Source organism: Molothrus ater, chromosome 1 (genome assembly GCF_012460135.2).
Source record: "Molothrus ater isolate BHLD 08-10-18 breed brown headed cowbird chromosome 1, BPBGC_Mater_1.1, whole genome shotgun sequence".
Lineage (NCBI taxonomy): Eukaryota > Metazoa > Chordata > Aves > Passeriformes > Icteridae > Molothrus > Molothrus ater.
In genome coordinates, this window is record NC_050478.2 from 127654083 (window position 1) to 127674041 (window position 19959).

Here is a 19959-nt window from a genome sequence, read left to right on the forward strand (position 1 = left end):
GCCAGACTCTTTAACAGATTCCCAGTCAATGGACAGGACTCAAGAGACTATTTATTCATTTCACAGAGGCCACACAAATGTCCTGGTAAACTGCCAGCCCAGGGCTACAAAAATATCAACAAATTACAGAAATGGGGCATGAGTTTGAATTTGAAATGGTAGGTCTGAGGTCTTTAACTTTTCTCCTAGTTACCTAGAGATACTACTGCTACAGATCCTCTTGAAGGGACAGCACCAGACAGATTATTACACGTAATGCCAAGGTTACCAATTAGAATATACTCAAAAATTAAAATCTTTCTTATATACACACACACTTCAAAATCATTGGTTAATAGTAACTATTTGCTACAGACTCTCTTTTGCAGTATGTAGAATTTCACCTAGATTTAAATAGAGATTTGAAATAACTGAACATATTTTAATTTAACGAAGATTTTATTAAATGTCAGTATGTTTCAAAATCCATCTTAAGACTGGATTTCAAAAGAGAGATTTCATTATACATGGTTGAGGCTTGAAAAAAATTACGTATTTCACTCTCCAATGAAAGCGTAGCCTCATTTATAATTGACTGAGTATTTCTTCTTCAAAATGAAAGCGAGCTAGCTAATGAAAAAAAATGTGATTTGTATTTATATGATAGTTTTATGGAATTAAATACACTATTCCTATATAATCTATCATGCTGAGATACAATACATAAATGATTCTGTTGTGTTCAATGAAAAGGAAGGAATAAATTTTTAAAGAAATCAAATATTGACTACTCTCTAATTTTATGTAATTTATTATGAACCAGTGACTACCTACATTTATTAAAACAGAAAAATTCACTTTAGGCTAGGTTGTGTAATTCTTGCTTCAGAGGAATATGATGGTTACTTTTTATTGAAATTGATTGAGATTCCCAGCTGGGATTCCATAAATTAATATAGCTCACTATCTTTCATGGAAATATGACTCTCTGTGCCAGCTGAGAATCTGACCAAATGAGCCCACTTTTGTAGACACATACTCTCCAACAGTAGCTGTCATTCAACAATATAGCTCCTAAAATAAGGGGCTATTATTATGGCTGAAGAAATAAAGATTCTCCCTATCAAAGTATCCATTACTGTTAATTGCACCTTCCAGCCATGCTGGGAAAAAATCCAGCAACTGCATATGCAGAGGGAATGAAGAGTGGCTATGGCACTGTACAGAGCAGAGAACAAAGCCCGAGCACATGCTGGAGCAGTGTGCTGCCGCTGAACGTGGGCACTCCAGGCACCTCACATGTGTCCAGGTTCATGAAATGAAAGCACAATGGGTTCTGCAAAAACTATCAGAAATAATACTCAAATTTCATTTTATTATTAATATGTGACGTTGTCTGTAGAGCCATTTACTGGTGTGTACTCCTAGTAATGCCTGGATAAATAAACTAGGAAAAAATATGCTATTTTAGGGAAATGTAAGTTTTTGCAACATATAAAAATGTATTAATACCAAATTTTGCATCATTTCAAGTGCAGCTGTAAGCCTAATAAATTTTCCAAGTATTTTAAATCTGAGCAAAAAATTTTAACTTCAGCCAATATTTTCAGTAAAAGTTGATTTCCTGCTGAATGACTAGCTCTTTGTTATTGACTTTCAGAATGTGTCTTACAAAATACAGCAAAAGCAATTTACCTGCAAGTAATCCAATTGGCATGTATACATGACATTTAGGTCTGTTTCTAGGTGTTAAACCTGTTTGTTTGATCAGGTCCCCAGTACGTAATCAGCAAGTTAATCATCACTGTAAGTTAATTAGGAAAAGAACAGAATTGCAGTTGCTATGCTTTCATTTGCAGCAGTCATGGAAACACACCCTATAATTTCCATTGACACCCTTTCCAAGAAAGGAGAAGAAATACAATGTACACACCAACTCCACAACACTGGCTCAAACCCCTGTCATTTTGTGGGCTGAGACTTTATTTTTTAAGTCAATCAGACTAGAAAAAATACTGACTAATGCTACGATAGATATATCCTATGTACAAACAGGTACATAACATTTCCTAAAGTTACATGTCCAAGCATTTGCAAACATAAATGTAAACCTTGCCACATCCCAAGGAGATCAGAGGTGTGCATGCCTCTACACCAGGCTTTGCCTTGCAGGTGCAGCCCATGGCAAAACCCAGTGAAGTTTATCCAGGCGCATACGGGCACACAGTAGAGCTTTAACTAAGAGGGGTTGGCATCAGAGCCTGTGCCCCAAACACCAGCAATTACAAACACTCAAGATGGAGGATCCATGCATAAATAATTTTCTAGGTTTCAGGCAGCTGCTGTCTTGTCTAATTCACCCATCTACAACCTGATCTTTGGGACAAATTCCGTCTTAATGCATGTTGAACTGTCTTTCATTATTTAAATGTCAAAATACATCCAGTTCACGCCCAGAGCTGGTGTATTGTAACTGATAACTTAAGTGAAGAGTAAGGCATTGTACAACATGAATAAGACCAACTCCCAAGAATAAGATCAAAATTAAGTATTTCTCAGTTGCTAATTTCATGGGAACTCAAAATTGATGACTGCTGTGGACCATTTTGATTATCACTCAAACATACTTTGGGTTAAAGAAAATACTAAAATCCAAAGCCATTACAAGGAAATATAAATAGATCAAATTCTCTATTCTTGACTACTTTTTCTAATTACTTACACATAAACAGACAATAAACAAAAATGCGTTTTCAGAATCTCACAATAAAGAGCACATGGAACTAAATATTCTTGAAAATTGCAAAAACATGAACTATGCAGGCTTATGTTTGTCTGATTTGGTCATTTTGGTGTCAGCAAAAACCTCTAGCTGGTACCAGTAAATTACATCAGCTAGAGAACTAAGATTTTATCTGGTTCAAAGTCTTATAGGTAGGTTATCAACATTTACTAGCTCCTCTATCTAGGGAACAACCTGCACAAAAGCTACTGCAACTTTTTACCTGATTTAAAATACTTTAAACTACTTGTTCATATAGACAAAAATAAATGTGTCTTAAAACAGAGTTCCTTTCAACTCTTTTCTGTGATAGTGCTTCTTTTCCCCCCAGTTGTTATTATGTTGAAATATTACCTTCAAAAGTCCAAATATAGGTTAATCAGTTACTTTAGTACCATGCTTTACCATCTGCATTTCTTTCAAATTTTTGATTTAATTTAATAGTATTGACTCCCATTACTTAAACTAATCATGTTATTAAGTACTTGTGGCAAAACATTTGCTAGGTCTGCTCTTATTTCAACTAGACCAGGGGTAAGGCCTCATCCTGCTCTGCTAAAAAATCCTTTTCAATAACTGCTGATTAAGTGTCACTTTAAAACCAGTAGCCATAATGACAGAGCAATGAAAATCCAAAAATTGCGACTACTGAAATTCATCTGAGTGTCACAGTGATCTGAAAACAAACAGCTCTGAGATATGATTAGAGTCTTTAATAATTAAAGCAGTAAAATTTCAAACTTAAGCAGTTTAAGAATTTAGATGAATAGTTAATTCCAGAGATAGTCTAGATGTTTGTCTTCTCATTTCAGCAATTCTTTTTCTATTAGCAGTTTGTAAAAAAATGTGATGCAATATAAGGAGAGGTGATTCTGAAATGCTTCAGATTAGCTAGATAATGATGAATAGTTAAGAATTCCCAATTGCACCAGGTAAAACCTCAATTTCTAATATTAAATGGGCATACTTTAATTTGAGGCAAATTAAGTCTCTATTAACTCATTCTGTATTTTGCATGAGGCCATGAAATAAACTTTTTCCTTTATAAAATGAGCAACTAATCATGTTGTGCACAACAGAGGATTTAGAGGGGTTGAGTAGTTTACTTACTCACTTGGTACTTCCTCCAATTCATGAATATTTATTGATATGAACACAAATCTCAACTTTTTGCAATGAGCAGAGGTAAACAAGACACGGTAGAAAACAGTACAACTAGTGACAGCAATGAAATAGTCAATGTGGTAGAAATCTGTATGGCTTAGTGGACACAGTAGTCCACTTTGAGAAAACACCACATATAATTTGATACAAATAACAGTATCCACTGAGGAGAGGCTGACGAGTGAGCTGCATGTGCCTTCATGGAGAAAATTACTTCTGATTGAGGCCACTTGCCAGCACAGTGTGGGGAAATCTGAGCTGTGCTCCCTAATTTGTACCAGATTTACAGGCACTCAAGGACATATTTTTTAGCACTATTATTAAATACTAAATAAATAAATATTCCTAAAATATCATATACTGTAATGCAAATGCAAACATACAGATGCAAGCCCACAAAGATAGCTACCTAAGGGGCAATCTCAACACAGTGAGTAACAGATGCTACCTCAGCACTTAAAAGGACAGGCTACATTCAACAAAACAAAACCAGCACTGCAATAATTTTAATAAAACATAAGAGTGTGAGAATAAGGATTCTCAAAAAAGGATCTACACTCACTTAACAAAAGACACTTTTGCTACAATAAACACTCCTCTTAACACAAATTTGAGCGTCGAACCCTTTGAGCACATTAGTCCTGATACATCAATGCTTGACTCCAGTTTTATGGTACTATAACTGTAATGAAATAATCGAAATTCAATAAAACTAAACTGGGTAAGTTCTGTAATAATTTCTCATAGTCAAATTCATCAGACTTCGCCCTAATGAAACCACTTAAATGCATGCTCAAATTAGGCACGTGCTTAATATGCTTTTCTGTCCAGTGTTTTGCACTTAAAATGCCTGTATCCTATAGCAGAAAAGTATTGTGGAAATAATTATCTCATGAAAATGTGAAGTGGTTAGCTTCCTTCTCACCTACCGATATTCTCTTCCATTCCCACAGCAGCAACATAAATCAGTGCTCTTAACAAATTAAGAATGCCTCAGAAAGCCGACAATACTTGACGGTGAGTGGCTGGGGAGAGGTTAATGAGTATAATTAGTAGTAGCAGCATTAAATAGTAACAACTTCAATAAATCAGAAGCCTGAAATTCACTGGATCAACATCAGACATTTTGCATGTTCTGTGGGATCCATTCAGTATTTCCTAGGAAAACATGCTGCCACATACAGATTATCCTTAGCTTATGGTAAGACCTAGGTATGTGATGCTCTCTGATTACAGAGGGAAAAGCTTCAGAAAAATCAATCCATTTATCTCCTCTTTCAACATGAACATTTCCTTCCAAGTAGAAACAATTACATAAGACAAGCAGCAGGCAAACACTTCCTATTAATTCACATTGTAGGGAATTTTTTTTTCTAAAAATTCAGTCAGGAATACTAAAAATAAAAGAGAGGGTTCAATTTATTTCATTTTAAACATGGCAATGGGAGTGAAGACATCCTACGATAACTCAGTTTTCTCTTCCTCTTGGAAAGTTTTACATACAGGACTTCCTTAGAGCCTTCTCCATCCTCTTTGGTCCATTGAGTTTATTAGTTATTTACCTTAACTCAATTATTGCTGTTATTCCTATTACATTTTGAGCTATACTTAAGAAATGCAGTGTACGCAGTGTGTTGTGTGCTTATTGAACCTCTCCAGCCTGTTTAGCAAATTGGCTGAACTTCAGAACTTTTGTCCAGATTGGAAGATTGCTCCTCTTTGTAAGCAATTCCTTACATCTTCATTGGGGCATCCAAGCAGAATGAACCATTTCCCACTTTCAAACTGGGAGGAACTTTTTGAGCATGATTCAGTGACGAACGTAATAGAGGGAAAGGAAAAGAAATGTATTTTGGACACTATAAATCTATACCAACCTGATGTAATTGAGCTTAACAGCAAGAGAAAGGTATAAAAGTATATTTCTGTAGGAAAAAAAAAAGTTATTTTTAAACACGTAAGTTCTTCCTGCAGCCACTCACTTTTAACGCAAGTTGCATCAGGGGATCTGGTAGGAAGGAAATATTTTTATTAATTTTCCCCTTATCTGTAAGAAGAATGCTGATTTTTTTTTTTTTCATTTACGTTCCTTGCCTGCAGGTAGCAGACCAAGAAAATCATATAGCAGAATTTTTTCCTTTTGATTAATTTCTTTCCATGTGTTATGTTATTTCTTATATATAATTGATTTCAGGTTTTGCTTGTAGCTGTACATCTTTTTATATCTGTACCTACTGCCTTCCTTCAATCAAGAAAGTTGAAGGAAATTACCTGAATTTTGTTAAGTTTATTAAAAAAGGAGCTCTGTGAATATTTAAATTGAGTTTTGAAATGGTAATACAAGAAAGATATTAGAGAATTTTAATAGTAGGTTCAATTTGACCCACAGACTATTGTAGAAAGGGTCAAATTTTATTCAAATTATTTCTTTACAAAAAAAAAATGAACCCTTTGATTTTATTAAAGTAGATTAATATTCTTCACTGCTAGGTCTTTTGGCACTTCGGTGCATGACAGCATTAACTGTGCTTGTATATGAACTTTTCAAAGACCTTTAAATTTTCCAGTAATTTGGAACTTCACTTTCATTTATCCTCTTGTCTTCTTTTCTCTTACCATTATCCAAGAGGCCACAACAAAATTAACAGTGCCCATGGTCAGTTTGCTCTTAGAGCCAAGGCCAGAATATTTCCAATCAATAAAAGTGAAATGATGAAAAAGGAACCATCGAAAATATGCTTAGGGAGACATTAATTTCAAAAAATAGTGTGCAAGTGCACGCAGAACATGAACTGCAAGACCTTTGCAGTTAAATATCAGACCTCCGTTTTCAAGCAGGGGCTCATGCCAAAATACATGTCTTAATTCTACCTACACTTGTAACAGCTGCACAGCAGATGCTCCACAGCAGATGCTGTTACATGTGTTTCTGCTGATACAAGGGGAGAAAGGGAAGAACAAAGGGGACAAGATGAGTACTGTGACTCAGCACCCTACAAAAATCACAGCAGCAACACAGAACTACCACAGTGCCAGAGTGCACCAATTTCCAATTTTACTGAAGGGAATTTTTAACTAAAGCAAGCAGCAAGCTGGACATAAAGTTCTCAGAGATGCATTTGTGATCCTTTTAGATAACTTTTCATGTTAGGAATAGTTTTACAATGGTAGTTTTTTTACAATGGTAGTTTATTAGTGGTTTTCTTAAATTTAACAGAGTAAAAAAGGAAGATTTCCTGCTTCCTTACACAGAAATATTATGCCTGAAGCATTTTCCCCTGAATTATTATATATTTTGCCAGTTTTACATCCATCATTTATTTCTGTTTGATTCCCATCTGCTAAATTTTACAAAACAAATTTTGAAACTACTGGCAATCTGATTCAAAATACTGGCAATATCATTTGCCCCATGACACACAGCTCCTTTTCATGAAAATACTTTCCAGTTCTAGTGTATTGTTTTAGCTAGATAAGTATGATGATAATGTTTAAACTTACAGCCTTAAAAAAAAAATTAAAGAGAGCACCACTTGTGTAAGAAGATGGCTTGTTGATTCTGTCTCCTTCCCTAAAATGAAATGCAAAAATAAAAAAGGTTGTAAGTTATAACTTTTTCCTTAATACGTTTGTATTGTTTTCTACAGGTTTTATTTTAAGATTTGATATTCACCTTTCTAATAAAGAAAAATCCCTCATCTTGCATCTTACAACAAAGTAGATAAAAATTAAAGGTGCAATTTTAGAACAATACCCAGACTCTCTTTTCAGTTTGTTGTACTACTGTAGGGTTTTTTTTTAAAGTCAGCCTAAGAGAGCAGGGAATAGACACATCTACACCAACCAATCTACACCAATACCTGTCATATAATATCTATGGTATGCTGCTCTAAGCAGTTGAGGGAAATCCTCTGAGGATTCAGGATCCAGAAATTTTCAGTAAATACTTTCCTTCAGTCCTAGCAAACTGTGATAGTGGTAAGTAAGAGGACTTTCTTTCTATCTCTCAATCTCACCGTTCAGAATTTCTGCCAGGTAGGTAACACACTGCCCACTACCCAGGACATCTTTCTCTACAGTCCATCTCCTTCACCACATACTGCTGTGGCAAAGCAGTTTCAAATATCATACCCCAAACAGGATGAATTTTACCTTACCAAGTGATATTTGGAGCTGAAAGCTTTTCAGAGCCATGAGGACAGCAAAAGTTCACTCTGCTTCCAACACCAGTGCTGCCCTTACCCCAAACCCAGGACTCCACTGGCAATCACATGTGCAGTGAGTGACACATACTGGTGTTTGCTAATCACTGTTCTCCCTCACCTGCTGGAGGGAAAAATGGGATGCAAGTAGGAGCACTTTGAAGCCACTAATGATGCTGCTGCAGTGTATTTAATGGCCAGCATGTTAGCTACGATGAAAGAGGAACCTCACATCAAGTACATTAAGGGATCAGAGGAATACATACTCATTACTCGCTGTAATTTTACATCCCCAGTTTCAAGACAAAATACTCACATTTTTCTCATCCAGCAAAGACACACTACTGCTGTAGAAAATAAAGGGGGTCTTTTTTCTTCTATTTATTTCATATTTTCTAAGTTTGTATGTAGCTGCAGATAATTCCTGTTCATCTTTTGTTTCCAGCTGCAATTCCTCAGATGGAAACTGGTCTCGCATCTCTGTACATCATCACACAATTAAATCAAAAAAGCAGAAAAAAGGAATCTGGACTTTTTGCATCCAGAAGTCAGTAGTGAACCTATGACTTCTCTCTCCAGTTACTATTTCTCTTCAAATTACTATTGCTTTTTTTCCCCCATGTCTTTTGCTTATATAAGTGAAACAGAGAATACTGCAGAAAAAAAAGCCCCTGAAGACAGCCCAAATTCAATTTCTAGTAACATGACCAAAGTTACAAGGATTGTATGTAGAATTCAGTGCCAATTTGAGCTAGACCTCAATAAAAAGTCAGCACGCCCAAACTGATTCATAACATAACAACACGGTTAAAGGGAAAACCTTGAAACACAGCAGATGATATAACAGACACAAACTGATATAACCACCGTGCTTAACATGACTGCCAGTTCTAAAGTATCAGGAAAGGGAAGCTGAGAAGTTAGGAATTAACTAAACTACAAACTTCATTATCTTTTTCTCACAGACATGTATGAGAATGCATGGTAATCTAGCTTATAGAGGTTCTTTTAATTTGACAATAATATGAACCTGTTAAAGCAGGTTCACCTGCTCAGGGTTGTGTCTAGGGACTTTTGAGTATCTACAGAGAAGGGGACTCCACAACCTCTCTGGCAGCCTGTTTCAGTGCTCAGTCATCCACAAAGTAAAGCTGTTTTTCTTCACATTTAGATGAAACTTCCTGGGTTTCAGTTGGTGCCCTTTTTGCTCCTTATCCTTCACTGGGGAGCACTGAACAGCAAGGCCCCATCCTCTCGACACCCACCCTTAAGGTATTTGTATGCTTTGAAAAGTTTCCCCTCTCAGCCTTCCTTTCTCCAGAGTACCAGGCCCAGCTCACTCAGCCTTTCCCCATAAATGAGGAGATCCTGTCCCCTCAGCATCTCCATAACCCTCCTAGTGGACCCTCTCCACTTGTTCTTTGTCTTTCCTGAGCAATGAGTCCAGAACTGGACGCAGCACTCCAGATGTGCCTCAGGATCACCTCCCTCAACCTGCTGGCAATGCTCTTCCTGATGCACCCCAGGACACCCTTGGCCTTCGTGCCCACAGGGGCACTGCAGGCTCATGGACAGCTTGCTCTTCACCAGGACTCCCAGGTCCTTTTCCCACAGAGCTGCCTTCCAGCAGGTCAGTCCCAGCCTGTACTGGGGCAGGGGCCTGCTCCTCCTCAGGTGCAGGACCCTGTACCTGCCCTTGTTGAACTGCATTAGGCATCTCTCCACCCAGCTCCAGCCTGCCCGAGTCCCACTGAATGGCAGCACAGGCTTCAGATTTATCAGCCACTCCTCCCAGTTTTGTATCGTCAGCAAACTTGTTGAGGGTACACTTACATTCTTAGAGCCTTGAATTTTAAATACCTACAGAGGATTTGCTATTTTTAATCCCATCATGGGAGTTTATTGATATGCAGAACAAAACTAAAGAGTCTCAAATTGGAACTAAATCCTTAGATCAGATTGTAAGATAAATCAGATTGTAAGTTAAACTAATTGAGTATATTTTAATAAAAAACAAATAATCTGAAAAAAAGTCAGGTAGAATAAAATTATTCTGTTTGTATTAATTTATTCTATGCTGTATTTAGCCACAACAAGCCAAAAACTGGGCACTAGCAGAGTCTGTCCTATGGACAACAATCCCTACCTGAGGACCCACAGCAAAGAAATAATAATGTTTTGGTTTTTTTTCTGTGGACATTCATATCTCATTTTTCCCACTAACTGGTCATTTATGATTAGTGACAATAACAGTTGGTGGAATTTACTATAATGTACCCTAAGGGTGAAATTTTAAAGGTGCATTTTGTGTGGGGTTTTTTTTAAAGATTCATCAAAGAATTACAGTATTACAGCACTTATTATGTAAACAAAAAATATAATGGACTATTAATCTTCATCATTATATACATCTTACCAACACCATGAAAAAACCTTGACTTTCATCATCACATCTCAGGAATATCTAATTTAATGACACCACAGTCTAGGTCACATACAGAGTGGACTTTATTGAAAGACAACATTTATAGGTCATTTAAAGTTATTTATATATTCATGTATATAAACCCCAAAATACAAATAAGCAAACTAAATCTTTTAAAATTAATTAGAAGTGCATGTTATAATGTACTTGAGTTCTTTAATATCCTTGCTCACTTTTTTACTATTTTAATTTGATTCCTCACTGGTAGGAATTGAAAGGTTGCACAAAATACATTGTATGTCCCCTAGAGTTGGCATAACCTGCTGGTTTTCTGAGTTAATCACTAATTAATAATTTGAAAACAGAAAGTCATTATGTCATTTCCAGACAATGAGCTTTTAAATGGTGCATGTTATGTCCTAGCCTTTTCAGTAAGGAAAAGTTTTTTCCTCTGGAAACCAGATGGCTGGTAAGTGTTATTACGAGACTATGCAAATCTCAAAGCAATAAGCATGAAATCAAAACAAGAATTCATTCTTCTCTCCTCTTATCATGATTGTTGTTTTGCTGAACCAACTTATAGAATAATACAATTGGATGCTTTGGTAAGGATGAGTTGATAACCCATCACCTCTTTCTTTTTTCATAGCAAATAGTTCTGACAAGATTTTTTGCCTATACTTTTAACCTTCCTAATATCTTGTTCTCTATGCCAAATTCAAATGAGGTAATCTTATTCAGACTAAGTCTTCTCAGTAAACTTACTCACTTGCAAAGTTTACTGGCTTTACTACTAAAATAATTTGATTATCAAAAAATCCTTGACTGGCTTATGTTTTGGATTAGCCAATTTTTTCCTGCAAGAAATGAAATCCAAAAGAGTTATTTGTTATTTTCTATCACTTAAAGGCATAAACACCTGCATATTCAAGAAAGTGACAGCTCCACTCTACAACTAAAACTCTACATTTCAAAGAAGAGTTTCAAAGTTCAACTCATAGAGCTGCATCATTTTGCAGCACTCTATTCTACAAAGTTTGCAAAATACTCTGAAAAATCTTTAATTTCTAAGGCTGAACAAAAAGAAAACTAAGAAACTGAATATGAAATATTGATTTCCAAAGTAAATAGGCTTCTAAATATTTAGAAGTACCTTAACTGATGAAACACACACTTATAAAAAAATTCCCATGGAGCTAAATACTTTGAAAAGGTCTGGTAAAGGAAGACACTGTTAAAAAAAAAGGTTAGAACCTTATTCTATATGTCTTAGTTATATTTTTCATTCTTGTGTTTTTATTAATCCTTGACATATTCACTGCTAATAAATTTTAGTACTGAATTTCATCATTTTGTATTTTAAATCCTTACACATAGCATAACTTATGGAAACATTTCAGTATTCTTACCACATAATGTTTTCTGTCTGTATTAATGTGTTAAAACACTTCTAGCTGCTGTAAGGTTTTGTAATTTTATGATGCAAGAAAGTAGTTCCAATTATGTAAAATTGCTATTGGTTTATCATGAAATAATGTCAAAAAATAACTAAAGAATTAATCCACAAAATAAACTATTTTCTCCAAAAGACTTATTGATTAATGTAGTTCCCCTTAATGACAAAGAAAGTAATATTTTTCTAAGTAACCTCCCATAAATAATTGGCCTTTTAAAAATCTCTTGCCATAGCTACTAACACATCTCTCTGATCTGAGTGAACCTGTGTGAATGGGAAGTTGGACAAGATTATTTCCAGAGGTCTCTTCCAACCTCAGACATTCTGTGATTCACTGTTAATATCAGGAGATGCTGCACATTTTCTCATACTATCTTACCAGGATCTGAAACCAGTAGAACTCTCTGGAGTACTCTAGTGTATTCTAGGCTTCCAACCCCAGCATCAAATAGACTTAAAGGAAGCAAACATAAGAAGAATATCCTTGAATTCCTCCAAAACTATCAAACCAAGAACAAGTGCTCTAGTGAGATTTTAATTAGATGCAGGCCTTAGCACCATTGATAGCACTGAGACAACAGCTGCAAGGATCCATGAATCCAATCAGCACTTCCTGCATCTGGTCTTGAGGGTTTCACTGTATGTTAGACAAGCTCTTCACTCCATCTTCCCCTTAGTTTTATAGCATAATGGCATTTCTCCTGTCTGCTGCTGATCTACCTAGCTTGAAGCTCACTCTTTCCATTCTTCATACATGCAGGAGCACATGGTGCAGTATGTTTAGCAATCACACAAAATCCAATGCAGTATTTTGTTAAATGTCACACACTGTATTCATAGAAGAATAATGCTTAGTTAATCAAAGTTGGTATCACTTAACTTGGCCTGTAGGAAAGCAATCATACCATGCCACTTCTGCCCTGGAAAATGAGAACTGATCCTCTGATATTATCATACTTTGCCTGTTTCAGTTTTAAAGATCAAGATGCTGCTTTTACACATCTTCCTCAGAACAACTGTACTTTAAAGGAAAAGTCACTTAGAGCATTTTACCTAATGCTCATAGGAAAATTTTTCAGTTTCAATTTATCCCTCTTCATTATAACTCTTCTAAAGACACATTTTTTCAGATGTTTATACCTTCAAATACTAACAGCCTTTTGTCATGACCCTTTAAATTATCACCTTACTAAAAGGCAAGTGTTCTTACAATTTAATCTTCCTCACACACTACAGTCTAAGAGTTACTCAGATATTTCACTTCTCTGTTCTTCCTTACATCTTCCGGTACTAAGGTGAGTAGAACTGAATATAGAATGAATTTGGCATAGAGTTTCTGCTTTGTAGGGATCAAAAAGGCAAACAACAGCAAATATTACACTGTCACACCTCAGAGAGCTCTGAAAAAAAAAGCAGGAATCCACAACACTTTGGAATACAAGAAGTATCCAGGACTAAGGTAGGGGTTAAAGTGGATGTTACTCATTACAGACACGGACAACCAACTCAAGTGAGTTTTACTATTAAACAGGGTCATTTTAAAGACTGCTTTTATCAGAAAGTTTAAAATATAATAGCAATATTGATAAAAATGGCTAGCCATGGTTAATAACACAGAAGGAAACACCAAAAAGCAGTTCACTGCACTGCTTGTCACAGGCTGCATTACACTGTCATGCCATATGGTAACAAAAATTGTTCCAAAAATACTTAGGTTTTCAAGATGGACATGTTTATAGTAGAGAAATTACTAAAACGTCTACAGTCTGCAGTACTATGAAATGTCACCATGCATTGCATTACAATATATTGCTACTCCTGGGGGTGAAGATTGAGAGGAATTGTGGATTCTCTTCCCAGCTCATGCCAGAGAACTTAAAAATATTTAAAGACTTGCAGCATAAGAAAACTAGATCATGGAATGGCAGGCTGAAGCAGACATGAATTTTTACAGATTAATAATTTTCTTCTATGCTTTATTTTCCTCATCCTCCATTCGTCTGCCATCATTGCCACTCAATTGCTATCAAATACAGTGGTTCAATATACCTTAATTTAGAACATTTTACAACCAATTCATATATTATGACTATCAATAACATTAGATTATTATGTCAATACTACTGCAGAAACTATTGTTATCATACCACTTCCAACATGTAATTGCTATTTATTTAGCACAAGGCTGATGGATATGTTTTATCTTTTTATGCACTCTTTTGAGGGTTTTCTTGATGTCCCAGCAAAAGAAACACTCAGAACAGCATTTTTTTTCTCATCATCAATATCCAGGCTTGAAATATCCTTAAGGGTTATTCTGTTGCCAGTTATTGTCCTCAGATGTCCTTCCAGTATTCTCTGGCAAGCAATATCAAATTTCAGGGAGTTGCACACAATGCAAACCAAAGTATTTGTGCCTTCACCAAAACAGGTAATACCAGATGAAGGGAATGGCTTTGGTTTTTAACTTTGAAAAGAAAGCAACAGGGTAAGAGGGAAAGTTTTGATGAGAAATTTGAAGCAGTCTTCAAAAAAACAAGCACACTTTCTTCCCTGCTGCCAGACTCTCTCATGGTGCTCTCTTCCTCGTGTCCTTCGCAGCTGTCCTCATGACATTCACAAACCATTGTGCCTAGAACCAAATACTTCTCACATCTCACACTTCATGGGGCACAGCCTTCCAATTATAAGATACAAAAAGAATATGCCACATTTATTTAAAGCCTCAGAATCAAGCATACAGTAAGGCAGAAGAGCTGACTGCTGCTTGACACTGAAGGGAGCACTTTGGTCTAGGCCCCTACAGCTGATTTATGACCATATATATGCAAGTGCCAAGAAAAATATCATTTGTTAGAATCAAATACATAGAAAACTGCTTTGGAGCATGGTTCACACTGTATAGAACTAAGTGTATGTATAGAACTAAGCTATGCTGTGTTGTAGATCCATTGATTAATCATTTTTATTAAGTGAATTTATATTTTTTAGCAAACCTGTCTTTTAATGTTTCTATTGTTGATTACTTCTTTGCTCTGGCTATTACATGTATACTCTAGAAGACTCAAAACTTTGATATTTGTCTTTAAATTCTTGATGTACAAAAACACATGTAACACCAACAAGTTTTTATGAATTACTTCAACAGATGAGTTATATTAAAGGTAAGGCGAAATGAATACTACTAGTAGAACAAAAAAAGGTTCAGATGTATTTTGAGAAAAATGCATCGGGGACAAGCATTTAAAAATTAAGCCCTATTATCTGACTGAAACAAAGCTATAAAGTGGGAATTGCAACATGAGAAATCCTCAGAAATATCTTCTTTGAACTAAACAGCAAAAAGGAGATCAGATGGGTTTTTAAATATCTTGGAAAACTGTGTAGCTAAGTACTACCATGTTCTTACATGAGACTTACTCTAAAGAAAACCACTTCTGTGCTTTTAAAAATGGAGTTTTCTACAAAATCTTTATAAAAGACTGATTCCTGGGGGTAGCAGGGATGGGGGCATCACAAGAGAGAAATTTTTGAAAAAGGTTTGATGGCTTTCAACACAATCTAATACAAAATTAGCAGTCTACTACAAGAAGTGCTAATGTAAGCAATTTAAGTAATTTCTACACCCAATCTAGAAATTATTAAAAAATATGAAAACTAGTGAGCATAGCAGATACATTAATATCTTACTTCCAATGAAAATTACCACTGGAACAAAAAAAAAAATCTGGTGCTCATCACAACTGTCAAAATACCTTTTCTTTGTAAAAGACTGGAATAGAACATTTTGCACTTCTTGATCTGATCAGTGTTAATCATGGCTATTTATAATGCAGGCAAATTCAAAATATACATTAGTATACTCAGACTAGCATCAAGAGTGCATTTTAGACTCAGAATCATCCAGGAGAGAGATCTGCTGCCAGTCTAAATATCTTCTTAAGAGAAAACTGCAGGCTCATCAAGATGACTACTAATTAACCTGCTAACTCCAGACTGAAATTATCTTCTTGTCAAGAATACAAGACCTTTCAATGTAACACAAGCTTGGTTTAAGAGACAAGTATTGGGAATATAAACAGAAATAACATTCCTTCAGGTGGTTTCTTTTCGAGTACAGAAGCACAGATAAGCTTCTTGCATGTCAAGGTTTTAGTCTGAAGATGGACAGTAAGATCCCCTCATCAATGACTGTAGTTGACAGTCACCAAAATCACACACAAGAAGTTCAAAGAGAGATCAGTGCCCACCTACAGTGGTGTTCTACCCACTTCAACAACAACAACAAGTATGACTATGATGAAGATCCCTGTGCTGCAGTGAACAAAAGCAGGTCTCTGAAGTAAATAAAATACCTGTTGAATAGCCACTGGAAACTATATGATAGATAAAGCCTTGTAAAGATCCTTGATGGGCACTTCTCTCTTTTCACAGGAGATTTTCAAATTATCTTTCCCTCATGTCCCTTGCTTTTTTTTCACCTTCTACTGATTCTTTAGCAGAATTTTTTTATTAAATGCAAATATTTACTATGCCATAACCTATATTGTTTCATGCCATACTGACTTCTGTGGAATGTTTTATTAAGTCACAGGAACAGCATTACCCAAGAGAAGAAACTAAACTGATTCTAGGAAGGTTTGTACATTGTTAGACCCATAAATACAAATTTGGAGTCATTTAAAAATCTCTGGAAATATGAAAATAAATCCTAAGATACAATATTAACACTTCTAATTTATCTCAAATGTGAAAAGTATAATATTCTTCATTCTCAACAGAGGAAGTGTGGGGTTTAAGCATTGATTTTAGTTCCTTACTGTTCTGAGCCAGATGTGAATTCTTTGGGATCACAGGGTTAAAAACCAAAAACAAACAAAAAACACAGCCTCCCCCTCTGCCCCTACCCCCCCCCCCAAAAAAAATTCAAGTCTTTTAATCTTCAAAGGTGGATAAACTTAATAATTTTACCTTACAGCATCATTTGGGCACTGAACTACATTAGATTTTTCCCAGTAGAAATGAACGAACAGCTCTGTAGCCAAATTTCTAACTCTATCTTATGCACCACTGCAAGTGCTTTACTTTGGTGGTGTGCAAACACTATATGCTGGCACATGTTATGAAAGGGAATTCTTATTTGATGTTTCACAGAGATAAAGTTTTTCAATGTTATGAAACCTATCATAACATTGAAACAGTAAAAATTAGGCCAGTGAAGACTAAAAATTTTATTTGAAAATTTAAATTTTGTATAAAAAATTAGTTCTCCACCTGAAAACACCAATAGTTTCTTTCTTTCTTTCTGTTTAAAACAGTAAAATCTATAATCTGCTGTAATTTATAAACTGTAATTTAAGTCTTCTTCTAACCTCTGAATCATAAAACCTTCTAATGCAAACAAGTATCTTAGAATTTTACAGGGAATATTCCTGCATCTGGTGTGATTTTATTTGTGATCAAGAACAAGAAGCCAACAAAAGGAAAACTGTGTTTTGAGGGAACATCAGGCACTTTCTAAGGGAAGGCACATACAGTTCTGCATAAGAGTTGCATGACTCCTGAAACATCCAATAAGTCCCTTTTTGCTAAAGAACCCACTGCTTTGAATTACCTACCTTTACTAAATACATTTTCTATTTTCCCAACAAGCTCTCTGAGAATCTCATATTAGCTTGTAGCTTCTAGCAGCCTCTCTTTCATTCAGCCTTACCAAAACCATTGCTGAAGAGGACAGCCTGCTCTGAACAAATGCAAACTATCCCTATTAATTCTGTTGGAAATATATTCACTATATCCCTTGAAATATTTATGTTTACAACTATTATGCCAGGGAATGACAACTCAGACTGTGCAAGAGGTTGAATTCAGGTGAAAACAAAAATACCCCTGTGATTTAAAGACTGTACATCTATGGTGTCTTCTGTTTCCACAGAAATCTGACTTTTGGTATAGTATTAGTTGTAGGCTTGAGGTGGGTGTTTTTAAGATCAGAATAGTAATGCCTACTCCATCAAAAAAAACATAAACTTCATAACAGAGACCTAGGCATTTCATTTCTATGTGTTTTCTAATTGTTATTAATAATATTAAGAAAAAACTTTAAAATATAAGAGATCCAACCAGAATCAAATTAATGTTCAAATTACTGTACAATTATCAATCTGCTTTAACTCACAAATAATGAAAAGTGCAATTCACACAATATCATCTTATAATCTGACTTCCCTGACTGGGCTTTCCACAGGAAACTTTAATCTTTAATGCTTCATCTACAGGAGCAATAAAATAATTATCAAAAGATATTCACAGGAATGAAAGTCAGAACTTCCTCAGGACCCAAGAGAAAATTTTATAATTCAGTTCTACAGTACAGTTTTAGTCACTGCTACCTACACAGAACTGGTGTATTAGTATTAATATCAATGAACCCATATGTATATTTTTTACATACACTGGCACACAATAACCAGTGTTTGAACTGACTTTGGCTTATTTTATTTGCTACAACATAAATATTTAACCAGATATTATAGTTTAAAGCACAGCATGCTGTTCACCTCTTGGTAACATGCATACAAAATCAGCCTATGGAACTGTGTTGTTCAATACGTGACAATTTAATACAAGTTTTTCCACCTCTTCAGCCAAACAATTGCAGCTTGTAATTCCAGACTGAAGCTTGGATACACAGTAATGACATTCAGCTATATCTAAATCTATATTTTGAGCCAAGGTTCTATCCTTCAAGGACAGGTCTCACTTCCGGAAATCCACCATGGAAGAGGTAACCAGTGACAGAGGGTTTCACATTTACATTTTTCTTGGCTTGTATTACTGTGTGATGCTCTGCAGCGGCAGTGATTCGGCCACTTATACCTGGCTCCACTACATGAAAACATTAAGTAAAAAATTTTCCATTAAAATTCTATTAAACTCTAATTGTTAAATATACTCAATATTAGTTATTAATCTGTTGCTTACAAAGGAATACTGGAATAGCCTATTTTTCACTTTCAGCCACATGACATTTTTTCAGCACTACAGAAGTTTAAAGAAAAGGAAAGGAAGTAAGATCTTGCAGTCATTGGTGGCCAATTCTGCTCTATCTTTTACTTACTGTTTATTGCACTGTGTTTTAGGAGAAACCTTCTGGAGACAGGACACCTACTTGGATTTCTAAATCATGGAATTATTTGTTTGTTGAAATATTTTGGTTATAATTCACCTTCCTTTGAACAGCAAGTCTTCCCTTCAATAAGCTCACTAGGCCTGGACAGAGAAATACAGCTTGTTATATTTTTGAAAAATCAACTCTAACTTACTATCAGTTCTACATGACCTTACACAGCTAAAGCAGAATTCTTGGTATAGTAATAAGTATGATTGATCCACAGCTCATAGGATTTAATAATAAGGTCTTGAGAGACACAGAAGCCAGTGTTCTCAGAGCTACTCTCACACAGAACAAGAGCTGTGCTCTTTGGATTACAGCAATGCTATCTGTTTATCTTTAAGCACAAGATGGATGTACAATTTGATGACAAGACATTAGAAAGCATCATGAAGACATTACTACCAAGTGCGCTCCAGTGGGTACAACATATGCTACTGAGATACCAGAAATATGATGTAAGGATAAGATATTGCCCAGGGAAATCATTTACTGAAGGCAGATAAACAAAGCATGAAGTGTAAAACCCAATATAACACAGTTGCTGTTGAAGAATAGTAGAAAGTCAACTAATGTAAAACAATGCCTCAGTTTCACTGATCTTTATTTCAAGAACGTACCAAAAAGGCTATGTTATCAAAATAAAATGATTCCAGCTTCTTGTGTGACCAAATTTTAGCCACAATTGGAACTGTAATGGGACTCAAAGAAATCTAGCAAAAACAGTTCTTACCTCCTAATTAGTGTAGTCACTTGACACAGAGCAGATATGTTAAG

At 35.5% G+C, this 19959-nt stretch overlaps 1 protein-coding gene across 3 annotated transcripts in view; it reads right to left on the reverse strand.

Annotated features, from left to right (window-relative positions):
* The window catches only part of ZFPM2 (zinc finger protein, FOG family member 2), a 308205-nt gene that overhangs the window by 252137 nt on the left and 36109 nt on the right, over positions 1-19959 (reverse strand). The window lies entirely within an intron of this gene.